General features: G+C 35.0%; 1 protein-coding gene across 1 annotated transcript in view; it reads left to right on the top strand.

Annotated features, from left to right (window-relative positions):
• Positions 1–13,820, top strand: part of LOC137237227 (serine protease gd-like) — a 34,070-nt gene that overhangs the window by 17,920 nt on the left and 2,330 nt on the right. The gene's annotated exons all lie outside the window — the stretch shown is intronic.

The following is a 13,820-nucleotide window of genomic DNA, read 5'->3' as shown; positions in this document are numbered from 1 at the left end:
AGGAATTCAAACATGTCCTAGTAAAGTAGATGCCATCGTAAATTACCAACAGCTGAAATCTTTAAGATCTCTACGGTCCTTTTTGGGTCTTTCGGGCTATTACCGTAGGTTTATAAAGGACTATGCGCATATTTCAAAACCACTTACGAAATACTTAAGAGGTGACAATGGCCACGTTACTAGTAGACAGTCCAAAAAGATTAATATCTCATTAGACGAAGAAGCAATAAATGCCTTCAATAAACTTAAAACTATTTTGGCCTCAGAAGACGTCCTTCTCCAACACCCAGATTACTCTAAGCCGTTCGAGATAACAACCGATGCCTCATCCGTAGCACTAGGAGCTGTGCTTTCGCAAAACGGCAAACCTATAACGATGATATCTCGTACACTATCTAAGGCTGAGGAAAACTATGCCACGAATGAACGTGAACTGTTGGCAATAGTTTGGGCATTCCAAAAGTTAAGGCATTATCTGTATGGCATTAAAAACATACATATTTTCACAGACCATCAGCCGCTTACATTCGCCATGTCAGATAAAAACCCCAATTCGAAAATTAAAAGATGGACCGCATTTATAAATTCATTTGCTCCGAAATATTTGTATAAGCCCGGTAAAGACAACAAAGTAGCGGATGCACTTTCGCGTCAATATATTCACAATCTGGATGACTCAAGCGCTACAGCTCATAGTGAATTATCTCTTTCAGACACAATAAAAACCATAAAAAATCCCGTAAACCAATTTAGATCCCAGTTAGTGCTGACACCATCCGAGGTGAACAGCAAATCCACCAAAATTCTATTCCAAAAACTTGTTAGACATTCCATACACTTTAAAACTGCAGAATATCTTTTACAAACAATCCGGGAAAAGGTTAACCCAAATGTAGTAAACGGAGTTTGTTGTGATCTCGAAACCTTAGCCAGAGTTCAGTCGTTACTCTTGTCCAATTTCCCAGGGGTAAAGTTTATACATACGGAAAGGATTGTAATTGACTTAATAAAAAGAGAAGACCAAATCGAGGCTGCTACCACGGAGCACAATAGAGCCCATCGCTCAATTCAGGAGAACTAAAAGCAGTTGATATCTGAATACTTTTTCCCAGATATAAAGAAAAGCCTTACAACAATTACTAAAAATTGTAAAACTTGATCGGAGAATAAATATAATAGACACCCATCAAAATCAGAAGTAGGAAAAACACCAATTCCAGAATATCCTGGCCAAATCCTCCATGTAGACATATTTTCGGTAGATAAATTTCATTTTTTTACCTGCATAGATAAATTTTCCAAATTTACAATTACGATTCCTATCGAATCCAGATCAACAACCGATGTTAAAACTGCTCTACTTTTAGTACTGAACAAGTTCAGAAAAACCAAAATAGTTGTTTCCGATAACGAGAAATCCCTTCATTCCAATACAACATCCAATTTATTGAAATATCATTTCGAAATTGAGCAGTTTTTCATACCAGCCTTACACAGTAAAAGTAACGGCCAAATAGAAAGAGTACATTCAACGCTAACAGAAATCGCAAGATGTATAAAAGCCGAACAAAATATAACAGATACCAATGAATTGATTTTACTTGCAACATATAAGTATAATAATTCAATACATTCTACTGTAAATGCGAAACCGATAGATGTAATTAATAATTTTCCCAAAGATCACCTAGACTCAATTAAAGTAGCGCTTACTGTTGCACAAGAAAATGTCGTTAAAAAATCTGTTAACAATCATAGAAAATTTAATGAAGGAGAAAAGGTATATGTTCGCCGCAATAAACGCCTAGGGAATAAATTAAGCAAGGTGTACGTGGAAAACATTGTACAAAAAGATTTAGGAACAACTGTGTTGATAAATGGCAAAAAAGTCCATAAGGATAACTTAAGATAAGGATTCAGCATATCAAGTATAAACGCAACTGGTTTGTCAAAAAAAAAAAAAAAAAACAAAAAATCTTTTAAATCAAAGGTATTAAGTCATCAATTCAACAACTTCTACTGATCACCCAATAAAAAACAACTAGCTTTAAATTTAATTCAAAACCATGAAACATAGTTTTTACGAAATATTGGATTCCTTAAATTTTGATGTAAAAAAAAAAAAAAATTTTTTTATTTTTTGATATTGAATTTTGAAAATTATTATACAAAAAATCGTACATATGTATACGACAACTGTAGTTTTCTTATAATAATTTTCTTAAGATTCTCTACCAACCAAAATCATATGATTATATAAAAAAAAAATCTAACTACAAACATACCGAATGGAAGTAAAACCAAATAATTTTCATGTAAGGTTTTCCTAGCTTAACTCGAAATAAAATGTAAATAATACGGAAACAATAATTTTTCGATTAAACTGAGAATACTAACTTAGAAAATATGTATACAATTACCTTAAAACGCAAATTATAAAAGTCCGCATAAAATTGTTCTGAAATGTACATATATATATCTAATTTAGTGAAACAAAAAATTATGAATTTTTGCTATATTTTTCAAGAACTTATAAATAAAATGGAAATAATATTTGAATTAAAAATGTTCATATGTATACAGAAAAAAAAATATTTTCAAAACCAAATAAATAAATAAACTATTATTATATTTAAAAATATTATAATTTTTTTTAAAACACTTCCTATAAAAGCTTACTTATAATTTTTCTGAATTGTAAATAGAGAATTGACATGGTTTAGTAAAAAAATATCCAAACATTATAAATATATTTTAAGAGCTACAATAACTCAAGATTAAAATGGAAATAATAAGTATGAAAACAACGTACATATGTATACGAAACACACTATTTCAAAAATTAAATAAATAAATTATTATTATATTAAAAAAAATCTATAATTTTCTTTAAAACGGTTTTTATAAAAGCCAAATTCTAATTTTTTTAGGGTAAATATAGAAATATTTTTTATCGAAGCCTAACTTTACGAAGCTACAATAATTCAAAAATAAAATGAAAATAATAATTATATAAAAAAACGTACATATGTATACGGAAAACATTATTTACAACATTATAAATCATTGATTACCACTTAAAAAAAAAAAAAAAAAAAAAACATGTTATATCTTTTAGAAAAAAGCTTATTGTAAAAGCCAATTTAAAATTTGTAAGAGAAGTAAATATGGAATTCCCGTAATTTAGTAAGAAATTAAAGAATTAAATATTTGCAGCTAATTAAAATTTCAAAAGATGTCAAATTATAACTCTTTAAAAAAAAGTCACACAAGATCATCGAAATCATTATTTCTTTACGAAGTCCGCAAAAGAAAAGGATATTTAGATTATAGAAAATATATCTTTTTATTTTTTAAAAATATGTATAGTTATAAGTTCGTCGGATCAGGGACGCTCCGAATTTAAGAGGGGGAGGAGTTAAGTTATGATGCCTATTGCACATCTCTGCTAAGTGAACAATATGCCTAGCTTCTCTACGTAGCCTCAAACAACTAGTTAGCAACCAAGTCAAATGGCAAGGTCAATTGATGCAGAGCAAAACAAACCAACAAATGATCATCGCTTGCCTAACAACAATCCAACTCAAATGCCCATCGCTTGCCTAACAGAGCTTGCCCAACAACAGCGCAACTAATCGCACAAAAGCACTACCATAGTAACATCATATGCAAGCCAACAGCATAACAACCCACTGCATACGATCACAGCATAGCAACATCATATGCACGGGCTTGGTATGCAACCCAACGGTAGAACAAGTAATCGCGCGTGGTTCTATCATAGCAACGGCAGATTTAATATCCAGCCCAGCAACGCACTGCACAATGTCACTGCTTGCGCTTGCTTACCATAGCAACGTGATGGTCGTAGGCAGGCATAAAGAGAAGCGTTAAAACTGATCGCGCGACGTCGCTGCTTGCACTTACCTAGCAACTTGCACTTATCATAGCATCACATGCGCTAGCAACAACAACTGAATGTGCGACCGTTTTACATATGATAACAGCAGCAGCAGAATGGCATTAGGAAAGGTATTTAAGGAGGCATCATTGCCTTTCGAGGGTAATTCAGTTTAATCAGAGAAGTTGCACGGTCAACTAATTAGTTGCTAAATATTTAAAGTTATTTTAAATAAAGTGTTAAAGTGTATTAAAATAAAGTGTTGTGTTGTTTTATTTATTTAAGAAAAGCAAGGACCATAAGGACCTGCATAACTTACACAATAACGGTTCTTTGCTTCTTTTCTTCTCTTGCTTTTTCGTACATATGTATGAATATGCATGCCAGCATGAGCTTAAGTAAATGAACAGTTTTTTGAGCAAAATAGTCTTTGAAATTATTTCTAATATTTGTTCCTGATTAAGAATTTCTATTGTGCTGCCTTGGGAATGGACTCTTAATTAATTATGATGTTGTGCAATAAGCAAATGGTTATTACAAATATTTCAGCAGCTTGAATATTTGTTTAATTCGTAATTATACCGAAAGCCATTTATTTGTAATTATATCGAAAGCACACTCTATTGTTTTCCTGGATTTTGATAACATTGTGTTAAAAAGTTCAGAATCAACGTCCAAATTAAATTTTGAATATGGTCGCAATAAATAATTTCTAAGGGGATATGCTTTGTCACCAAGCATTACGACAGGTGCTACAATAGAAGTTCCTGGTAAATTTCTATGTTCTGGAAATGTATATTCTCCTGATTATATGACATTACGCAATGTTGAACAATCGAAAATGCCACCATCATCATGCGATTGGATGCACTTGATATTTTGTTCTTATGTATACTTTTTAAACATTGTAACGAATATTAGCAACACTAAGGGATACTATCATTTCTAAGCCGACGCTAAGCAGTGACTTGTATGCACATCAATAAATCAATCATTATGTCTATACATATGTTCATACAAGCAGCGGAGAGCAACGCACACACACACATGCATACATCTGAGATACTCCCAAAAGTAAGCAATAATTTGTGCAAGTATCACTCACATATACACGCGCATATGAGAAGCTATAAACGTAGTTATAGCTGGTAATTTTATAGCTGGTAACTAACTATTAAATTCTAGAAATAGAAGCGCCTAGAAATATGTCAACGAGGAAATCAAACAGTATAAAAGCAGCAACAGTTGAGGCACGAAAAATCAGTTTGATGTAAGCAAGCTATCAGTTGCGAAGTATAAGTGTTATTTTCAAGTGATCTAATATAGACCACTTTTGCATTATTCAATATTGGAATTATTTATTCAACAGTTTAGTGATTCGAATGCTAGCAGAAGATTTGGAATAAGCGGAATTTCAGTAAATTCGTTACAATATTTTTTTCGTACAAATAAGTATCTATTTTCTAATAATAAAATTTTACGAGTTATTGTACGTATGTTGCTTTCTCTACACTGCCACAACGTGAATAAAAAGATGTTGAGTGATATTGTTGGGTATTCCATCGCTTGCGATTTCGCTGTACTATAAACACTCAATCGCCAGCGATAACGCCATCGAATATGTAACAAGCGATGGAGCATTTCTCGTCGCATCGCGCGATGCGATTACGCACGATCATAAACTTAGCTTAAAGCTGCTGATGCCGCTAACTCTACTGTTGCGGCCATCACTACTTCTGTTATCGTTACTGATAATCCTACTGCTGCTGCTAATTCAGCTGATGGTGGCAAAACAAGTTCTGTTAATACTAGTAATACGGCTGATGCTACAAATTCTGATGCTGCTGAAAATGCTGTTAATGTTCCTGCTATTCAACTCAATTGTGGTAGTGATTCGACTGCTGTAACAACAACCGCGCTCGCAGCCCCTATCACAGCCCATGTTTCTGAATCGGTTGCTTTAGAACCTGGTGCTCCTAGGAAGGTGACTGCTGTTCCATGCCGTAGGTCCATTCTTGTATCACGGCTCCACGTATCGCTGACGGAAGCTGATATTTCTAACTACGTTTGCTCCAAGCTTGGTGTTGCACTTAACAGCAACATTAATGTTTAAAGGTTATTTTAAGTCTGCGAGAGAGATTTTTTCTTTCAGAATCTCAGTTCCTGAAAAATTTTTTGATAGGGTACTCGATTCTACTTTCTGGCCGAAACACTCTGTGGTGCATTTTTTTACTAGAAAGTCGCGGTACTTTAAATACTTTAAAAAACTTGCCAGGCAACACTTTAGAAGTGACACAAACTTAAATTATGTTTTATCAAACGTAAATAATATCTCACTTAGTATATTTTATCAGAACGTTAGGGAGTTGGATACCAAACTAACGGAAATTTTTCTACTGTGTCATGAAACTTCTTATGACGTTTCTACCGAGACTTGACTAAAACCAACAGTATTTAATGCTGAAGTTTTATCGAGTTCATTTCAAGTGTATAGAAAAGACCGACTGGCCAGAACTGGTGGAGGTGTGTTAATTGCCGTTCACACTAGGTTTTATGCGGAGGAACTACATTTTCCTGACTTTGAGGATGCTGAGCTGCTTTGTGTGAGAGTAAAACTTTCCTCAACCTACAAATATTTTATAGCCAGCTACATTCCCCACAATCTGACATTTCCTTATATTTGAATCATTCCTCAATAGTGAAATCTGTGTACGGTACTACCATGGCCTGTGATTCTGTCATTGTACTTGGCGATTTTAATCTGCCATGTGTGACATGGAGTCCAATCGATGGAAGCTAGTCCCTCCTTCTTCTCGCGCTATCCACTACGATTTCATAAATGAGTTAACAGATGTTGGACTTTTTCAAGTGAACAACATTCAGAATAAATTCGGCAAATGCTTGGATTTAATTTTTACAGACGATTCAAATTGTTTTGTAAATAGATGCGATCCCCTTGCCCTGCCTGAAGATGTGTATCATCCTGCTCTCGCGATATTTATGGAATCTCACAATCTATCTGAGCATACCCCCAACGTGGTGCGAAAGAACCCTCACCGATTTCTGTTTAGAAAAGCTAATTGGTCTAAAGTAATACTCTAAGTGTCGAGAATAAATTGGCCTGAGTACGATGGGGATATTGATGAGAGTATATCCCAATTTAATAATGTATTATATGGAATATTCAAAATATGCATGCCTATGTCCGAAACCACTGCAATATCATCATCGGCGTGGAGCATCAAAGAATTGAAACGCCTGAAAAATCAAAAGACGCGTTCATTCAAACGATACAAACTTTCTGGATCAATGATTGCCTATACCGCCTACTCAATTTTACGTCACAAGTATAACACATTAAACAGAATTTGTTACAAGAACTATATCAGTAGGATTAAAAGCCAAATTTTTGACGATCTTAAGTCATTTTACAGCTTCGTTAATTCGAAAAGGAAGATAAAAGGGTTTCCTTCTACAATGAAGCTAAGTGATCAGATTTCTAACGACAGTTCCGAAATTGCTAATATATTTGCGAATTTCTTCGAATCTAATTATTCAAATACCTATGATTACCCGCAATCGAATTATCCTTTCAGATTGTCTCTTCTGAATTCCCAGGCAGTCCAATATATATGTACTGATGATGTTTTAACTCATCTGGAAAATCTAAAAATTTCTTACTCGAGTGGTCCGAATTAAATTCGTCGGTGGTTCTGAAATCTTGTGCTCGATACTTATATCGACCTCTAGCCTGTTTGTTCAATGCGCCTCTGAAGCAAGGGGTATTCCCAAAGAAGTGGAAAGAATCATTCATTATACCACTACATAAAAATGGAAGCAGAACGTGTGTTACAAATTATAAAACAGATTTTATTTAGAATATCCTCATTAATTGACTTTCCACAACATGGCTTTTGTAAGGGTAAGTCAATGGTGGCCAACTTGCTTGAGTTTACAACCTTCGTATCCAAAAGTTTTAAGACTAATTGTGAAGTTGATATTATTTATACTGATTTTAGTAAGGCATTTGATAAAGTTTCTCATTCTATACTTTTATTCAAACTTGATCGGTTAGGATTTCCTCCATTGCTCCTCTCTTGGGTTTCTTCTTATGTGAAGGAAATAAAAAAAAAAACAGTTATATTTAATAATTGCTGGTGTCGGTTCATAAACGTAACTTCTGGTGTTCCTCAAGGCAGCAACCTTGGTCCGGTTTTGTTCCTGTTGTTCATTAATGACCTTTCTAGTGTTTTGAAGCGCTGCAAGCCGTTAATGTACTCTGATGATGTCAAACTCATAATGCCTATCCGCTCACCCGTGGATAGGGCGTGTCTTCAGGCTGATCTGAATATTCTAGTTGACTGGTGTAATGTAAACGCCATGTCACTAAACCTATCTAAATGTTAGTTCATGTGTTTTAAAAGGAAGTCCTTCCAATCCCATGATTATGTCATTGGTGACTATGGTATCAAGCAAGTCACTAATTTTATTGATTTAGGCGTTACAATGAACCCAAAAATTTATTTTAAACTTCATATTGAATCTTGCGTGAAGAGCGCTAAAGGTACTTTGACTTTCGCTAAACGTTGGTCTAAAGAATTCAATGACCCATACGTAAAACAAACTCTTTTAATATCATTGGTCAGGCCCACTTTGGAATGCGTTTCAATAATTTGGTATCCGCGTTATCAGGTACATTCTGATAAGTTGGAATCGGTTCAGAAGCAATTTTTGCTTTTCGCTTTCTAGAAATTTTCCCTCCTATTGCAGCCGGTTAAAACTGTTACCGTTGCCCACGTTACAGAGCCGCAGGGAGATGATTGGTGTCTTATTTATTTTTAAATTACTAATAGGCTCGATAAATAGTCCATTTTTGCTTGGCGAAATTAAGTTTAACGTTCCTATTAGGCCATCTAGACATTTTCATTCAATTTTTGTAGCTACATGCAGATCGAATTATGATATGCACGAACCACTTCGCTGTTTATGTCCAGATTTTAACAAACACTGTAAAAATTTAGACGTCTGCGACTCATTTCTTGGTATTAACAAGTAAGGATGGTTAAGTTCGGGTGTACTCGAATATTACATCCTCAGTTGAGAGCTATGGTGGCAACATAAGGGAAAATAACCATGTAGAAAAATGAACCGAGGGTAACCCTGGAATGTGTTTGTATGACATGTGTATCAAATGAAAGGTGTTAATGAGTATTTTAAAAGGGAGTGGGCCATAGTTCTATAGGTGGACGTCATTTAGGGATATCGCCATAAAGGTGGACCAGGGGTGACCCTAGAATTTGTTCGTACGATATGGGTATCAAATTAAAGGTATTAATGAGGTTTTTAAAAGGGAGTGGTGGTAGTTGTATAGGTGGTCGCTTTTTCGAGATATCGGCATAAAGGTGGACCAGGGGTGACTCTAGAATTTGTTTGTACGATATGGATATCACATGATAGGGGTTAATGAGAATTTTAAAAGGGAGTGGGCCTTAGTTCTATAGGTGAACGCCTTTTCGAGATATCGCCATAAATGTGGACCAGGGGTGATTCTAAAATGCGCTTGTACAATATGGGTATCAAACGAAAGGTGTTAATGAGTATTTCAAAAGGGCGTGGGGCTTAGTTCTATAGGTGGACGCCTTCTCGAGATATAGCCATAAAAGTGGACCAGGGGTGACTCTAGAATATGTTTGTACGATATGGGTATCAAATTAAAGGTGTTAATGAGGCTTTTAAAAGGGAGTGGTGTTCGTTGTATATGTGAAGGCGTTTTCCAGATAATCACCAAAATGTGGACCAGGGTGACCCAGAACATCTTCTGTCGGGTACCGCTAATTTATTTATATTTGTCATACCACGAACAGTATTCCTGCCAAGATTGCAAGGGCTTTTGATTTCGCCCTGCAGAACTTTTTCATTTTCTTCTATTTAATATGGTAGGTGTCACACCCATTTTACAATGTTTTTTTTCTAAAGTTATATTTTGCGTCAATAAACTAATCCAAATACCATGTTTCATCCCTTTTTTCGTATTTGGTATAGAATTATGGCATTTTCTTCGTTTTTTGTAATTTTCGATATCGAAAAAGTGGGTGTGGTCATAGTCCGATTTCGGTCATTTTTTATACCAATACAAAGTGAGTTCAAATAAGTACGTGAACTGAGTTTAGTAAAGATATATCGATTTTTGCTCAGGTTATCGTGTTAACGGCCGAGTGGAAGGACAGACGGTCGACTGTGTATAAAAGCTGGGCGTGGCTTCAACCGATTTCGCCCTTTTTCACAGAAATAAGTTACCGTCCAAGAATGGAAGCCCCTACAAATTTCACAAGGATTGGTAAATTTTTGTTCGACTTATGGCATTAAAAGTATCCTAGACAAATTAAATTAAAAAGGGCGGAGCCACACCCATTTTGAAATTTTCTTTTATTTTTGTATTTTGTTGCACTATATCATTACTGGAGTTGAATGTTGACATAATTTACTTATATACTGTAAAGATATTAAATTTTTTGTTAAAATTTGACTTAAAACAAAAAATTTGTTTAAAAGTGGGCGTGGTCGTTCTCCGATTTTGCCAATTTTTACGAAGCATACATATAGTGGCCACCGTGGTGTGATGGTAGCGTGCTCCGCCTACACACCGTATTCCCTGGGTTCAACTCCCGGGCAAAGCAACATCAAAATATTAGAAATAAGATTTTTCAATTAGAAGAAAATTTTTCTAAGCGGGGTCACCCCTCGGCAGTGTCTGGCAAGCGCTCCGATTGTATTTCTGCCATGAAAAGCTCTCAGTGAAAACTCATCTGCCTTGCAGATGCCGTTCGGAGTCGGCATAAAAACATGTAGGTCCCGTCCGGCCAATTTGTAGGGAAAAATCAAGAGGAGCACGACGCAAATTGGAAGAGAAGCTCGGCCTTAGATCTCTTCGGAGGTTATCGCGCCTTACATTTATTTATTTTATACATATAGTAATAGGAGTAACGTCCCTGCCAAATTTCATCATGATATCTTCAACGACTGCCAAATTACAGCTTGCAAAACTTTTAAATTACCTTCTTTTAAAAGTGGGCGATGCCACGCTCATTGTCCAAAATTTTACTAATTTTCTCTTCTGCGTCATAAGTTGAACTCACCTACCAAGTTGCATAGCTTTATTCGTCTTTGGTAATGAATTATCGCACTTTTCGGTTTTTTGAAATTTTCGATATCGAAAAAGTGGGCGTGATTATAGTCCGATATTGTTCATTTTAAATATCTATATGAGATGAGTGCTCAGGAACCTACATACCAAATTTCATCAAGATACCTCAAAATTTACTCAAGTTATCGTGTTAACGGACGGACGGACATGGCTCAATCAAATTTTTTTTCGATCCCGATGATTTTGATATATGGAAGTCTATATCTATCTCGATTCCTTTCTACCTGTACAACCAACCGTTATCCAATCAAAGTTAATATACTCTGTGAGCTCTGCTGAAGTGAGTATAAAAATATATTTCAACTACATTAAATTTGTAATTTGAAATGAAGCAAAGAACGCTAAACCGTGATAATACTGTTCAATCCTCTGTTTCAAATATGAAAGTACCAGTTACTTGAAACTTGTTTGCAAAATTGCGTTGTGATCATTATTTTTATATGTGTGTACTCAAATTTATTCTGTATAAATTTTATCCACTATTAATTTGCTCTATTGTTGTCAATGTCATAAATTATTATTTAATAGCTCCTTCATGAGTACGTTGTGTGAGGTCTTTTTGAGATACTTATTATAATTCATTTACATCATTTTAACTTCTGCTCACTTCTAAGTTTTGAATTGAAATTATCAAGCGTTTAATTAAATGCTGTTTAAATAGTATTTTAAAATTGATGACTGCATATATTATTTATATCGCACATAATATCTTTAAATTAAGTGTCTGTATATTTGGTCTGTATAATTGTTTAATTTGTAGACTGATAAATAAATAAATAAGCAAAGTGAACCTACGAACTGATGTATGCTGGAACGATTTTCCGTCATCCCTTGTCAAGTTGGGTCCTGAGATAAACCGCTTTCGGACTTTTGGCATATTCGACGTCATTTTTCATTGTAATTGAAGATGACACAACACCGAAACCGGTTTATATCCAAAACAAATTTGACAAAGAATGATGAAAAATCGTTTCAACATACATCAATTATCCACCCTGTCAAAAAATCCTCAAAGCGAGATGAATCACCTAAGAACTTTCACTGAGTAAAATAAGGATAAACTCTAGTCTACGGTATCATCTAAGAAAGTTAAAACTATCTGATACACAAATTTTGTCACTATTGTGACCTGGAGGATGAAACGCCAGTTCGCATTATCTGCAAATGCATCGCTCTGGCAAGGTGGAAGCTATCTCGACTAGGTGGCGTGTCTCTTAATCCTTTCGTGGTATGGAGTATAAAGCCTCCACGCACTGAAATAGGCAGAAAGATCAAGCACTGTAGATCTTAATAAAGGTCCAAGGACATCAAGGTCTAGTAATAGATATTTTAGAAAACAAAATTTATGAACTTTTTAACTGAAACCATGAAAAGTAATCTCAAAAATACCTTCCGAAAAATTTGACTTTTATTTAGAGTTTTCTGAATATTTTTGAGTTTACAGTTTTCTGGCACAATCAGTTTCAGTCTCTCGAAATTCGCAATGCTTCTTGACAATTTCTTTTTTCGACAAAAATCAACTCAAATTATGAGAGACCTACAACTTGCAAAGAGCATACCATGGTTCAACTATATACAGGTTGGCTCATCTGTAAAGCAACAAAATATGTTTGTTCAAATTGTCAAAATCTGTGTATTGGTGTTGGTGCGAATGGTATGGAATGGAACCATAAAACTTAGGAGTTTTTGTATGTGTAAGTAAAATGTTGCCAATGTGTTGGTTTCATTTTGAGTTTGCCATCTCCTTTTGACAATCCCTTCGACCATGCAATGACATAAATAAAATCAGCTGATGAGATGAGCTAACCTGTACATAATTGAACCATGGAGCATACATAACAAGAGGCGTCAGTTCGTATGTTTGATATCAAACACTCGCCACAAAAGATTGGGGTTACTGACAGTTGCTTCCCACTTTTTGTTTTAATTTTCGCCGCATGTCAAAATACAAAAGCAGTGTTGCCAGAACTTCTTTGCAGAAAAAAGGCTATATAGACAAAAAATAAAAGCTAAAAGAAGTGAAGTCAAATTTTTTAAAGCTAAGAATAAATAAAAATAAATGTAGGGCGCGATAACCTCCGAAGACATTTTAGGCCGAGCTTCTCTTCCAATTTGCGTCGTGCTCCTTTTTAATTTTTCCTACAAATTGGCGAGACTTGACCTACTATTCTTATGCCGACTCCGAACGGCATCTGCAAGGCAGGTGAGTTTTCACTGAGAGCTTTTCATGGCAGAAATACACTCGGAGTGCTTGCCCCAAACACTGCCGAGGGGCGACCCCGCTTAAAAAAAATTTCTTCTAATTGAAAAACCTTATTTCTACAATTTTGATGTAGCTTTGTCCGGGGCGTGAACCCAGGACTTCGGTGTGATAGGCGGAGCACGCTACCATCACACCACGGTGGCCGCCACTAAGAATAAAAGCTAAAAGTAAAAGGCAACTTGCCCATATACATAAATAAGACCCAAAATATTTCAATATCACAGTGCTATTCATCATCTCATGTATGAGAATTAATGAGAATTTCTTATAACAAAGTCGTGTCAGCATACAAATTGTGGCATAACAAAATCGTTGCAATATTTCTTACAGAATAAGAAAAGGGGTACAAACTCAGCCATTTTTCAGAGCGACAGGCTACCTAGTTCAAGTCTATTCGCTTGAATACACTAAATGTAAAATTTTGTTTTCAATTAATTTTTTTCTCTGGCCAT

Source organism: Eurosta solidaginis, chromosome 1 (assembly GCF_040869045.1).
Source record: "Eurosta solidaginis isolate ZX-2024a chromosome 1, ASM4086904v1, whole genome shotgun sequence".
Taxonomy (NCBI): Eukaryota; Metazoa; Arthropoda; class Insecta; order Diptera; family Tephritidae; genus Eurosta; species Eurosta solidaginis.
Note: the sequence above shows the minus strand (reverse complement) of the source record. Positions and strands in the feature narration are given on the sequence as shown.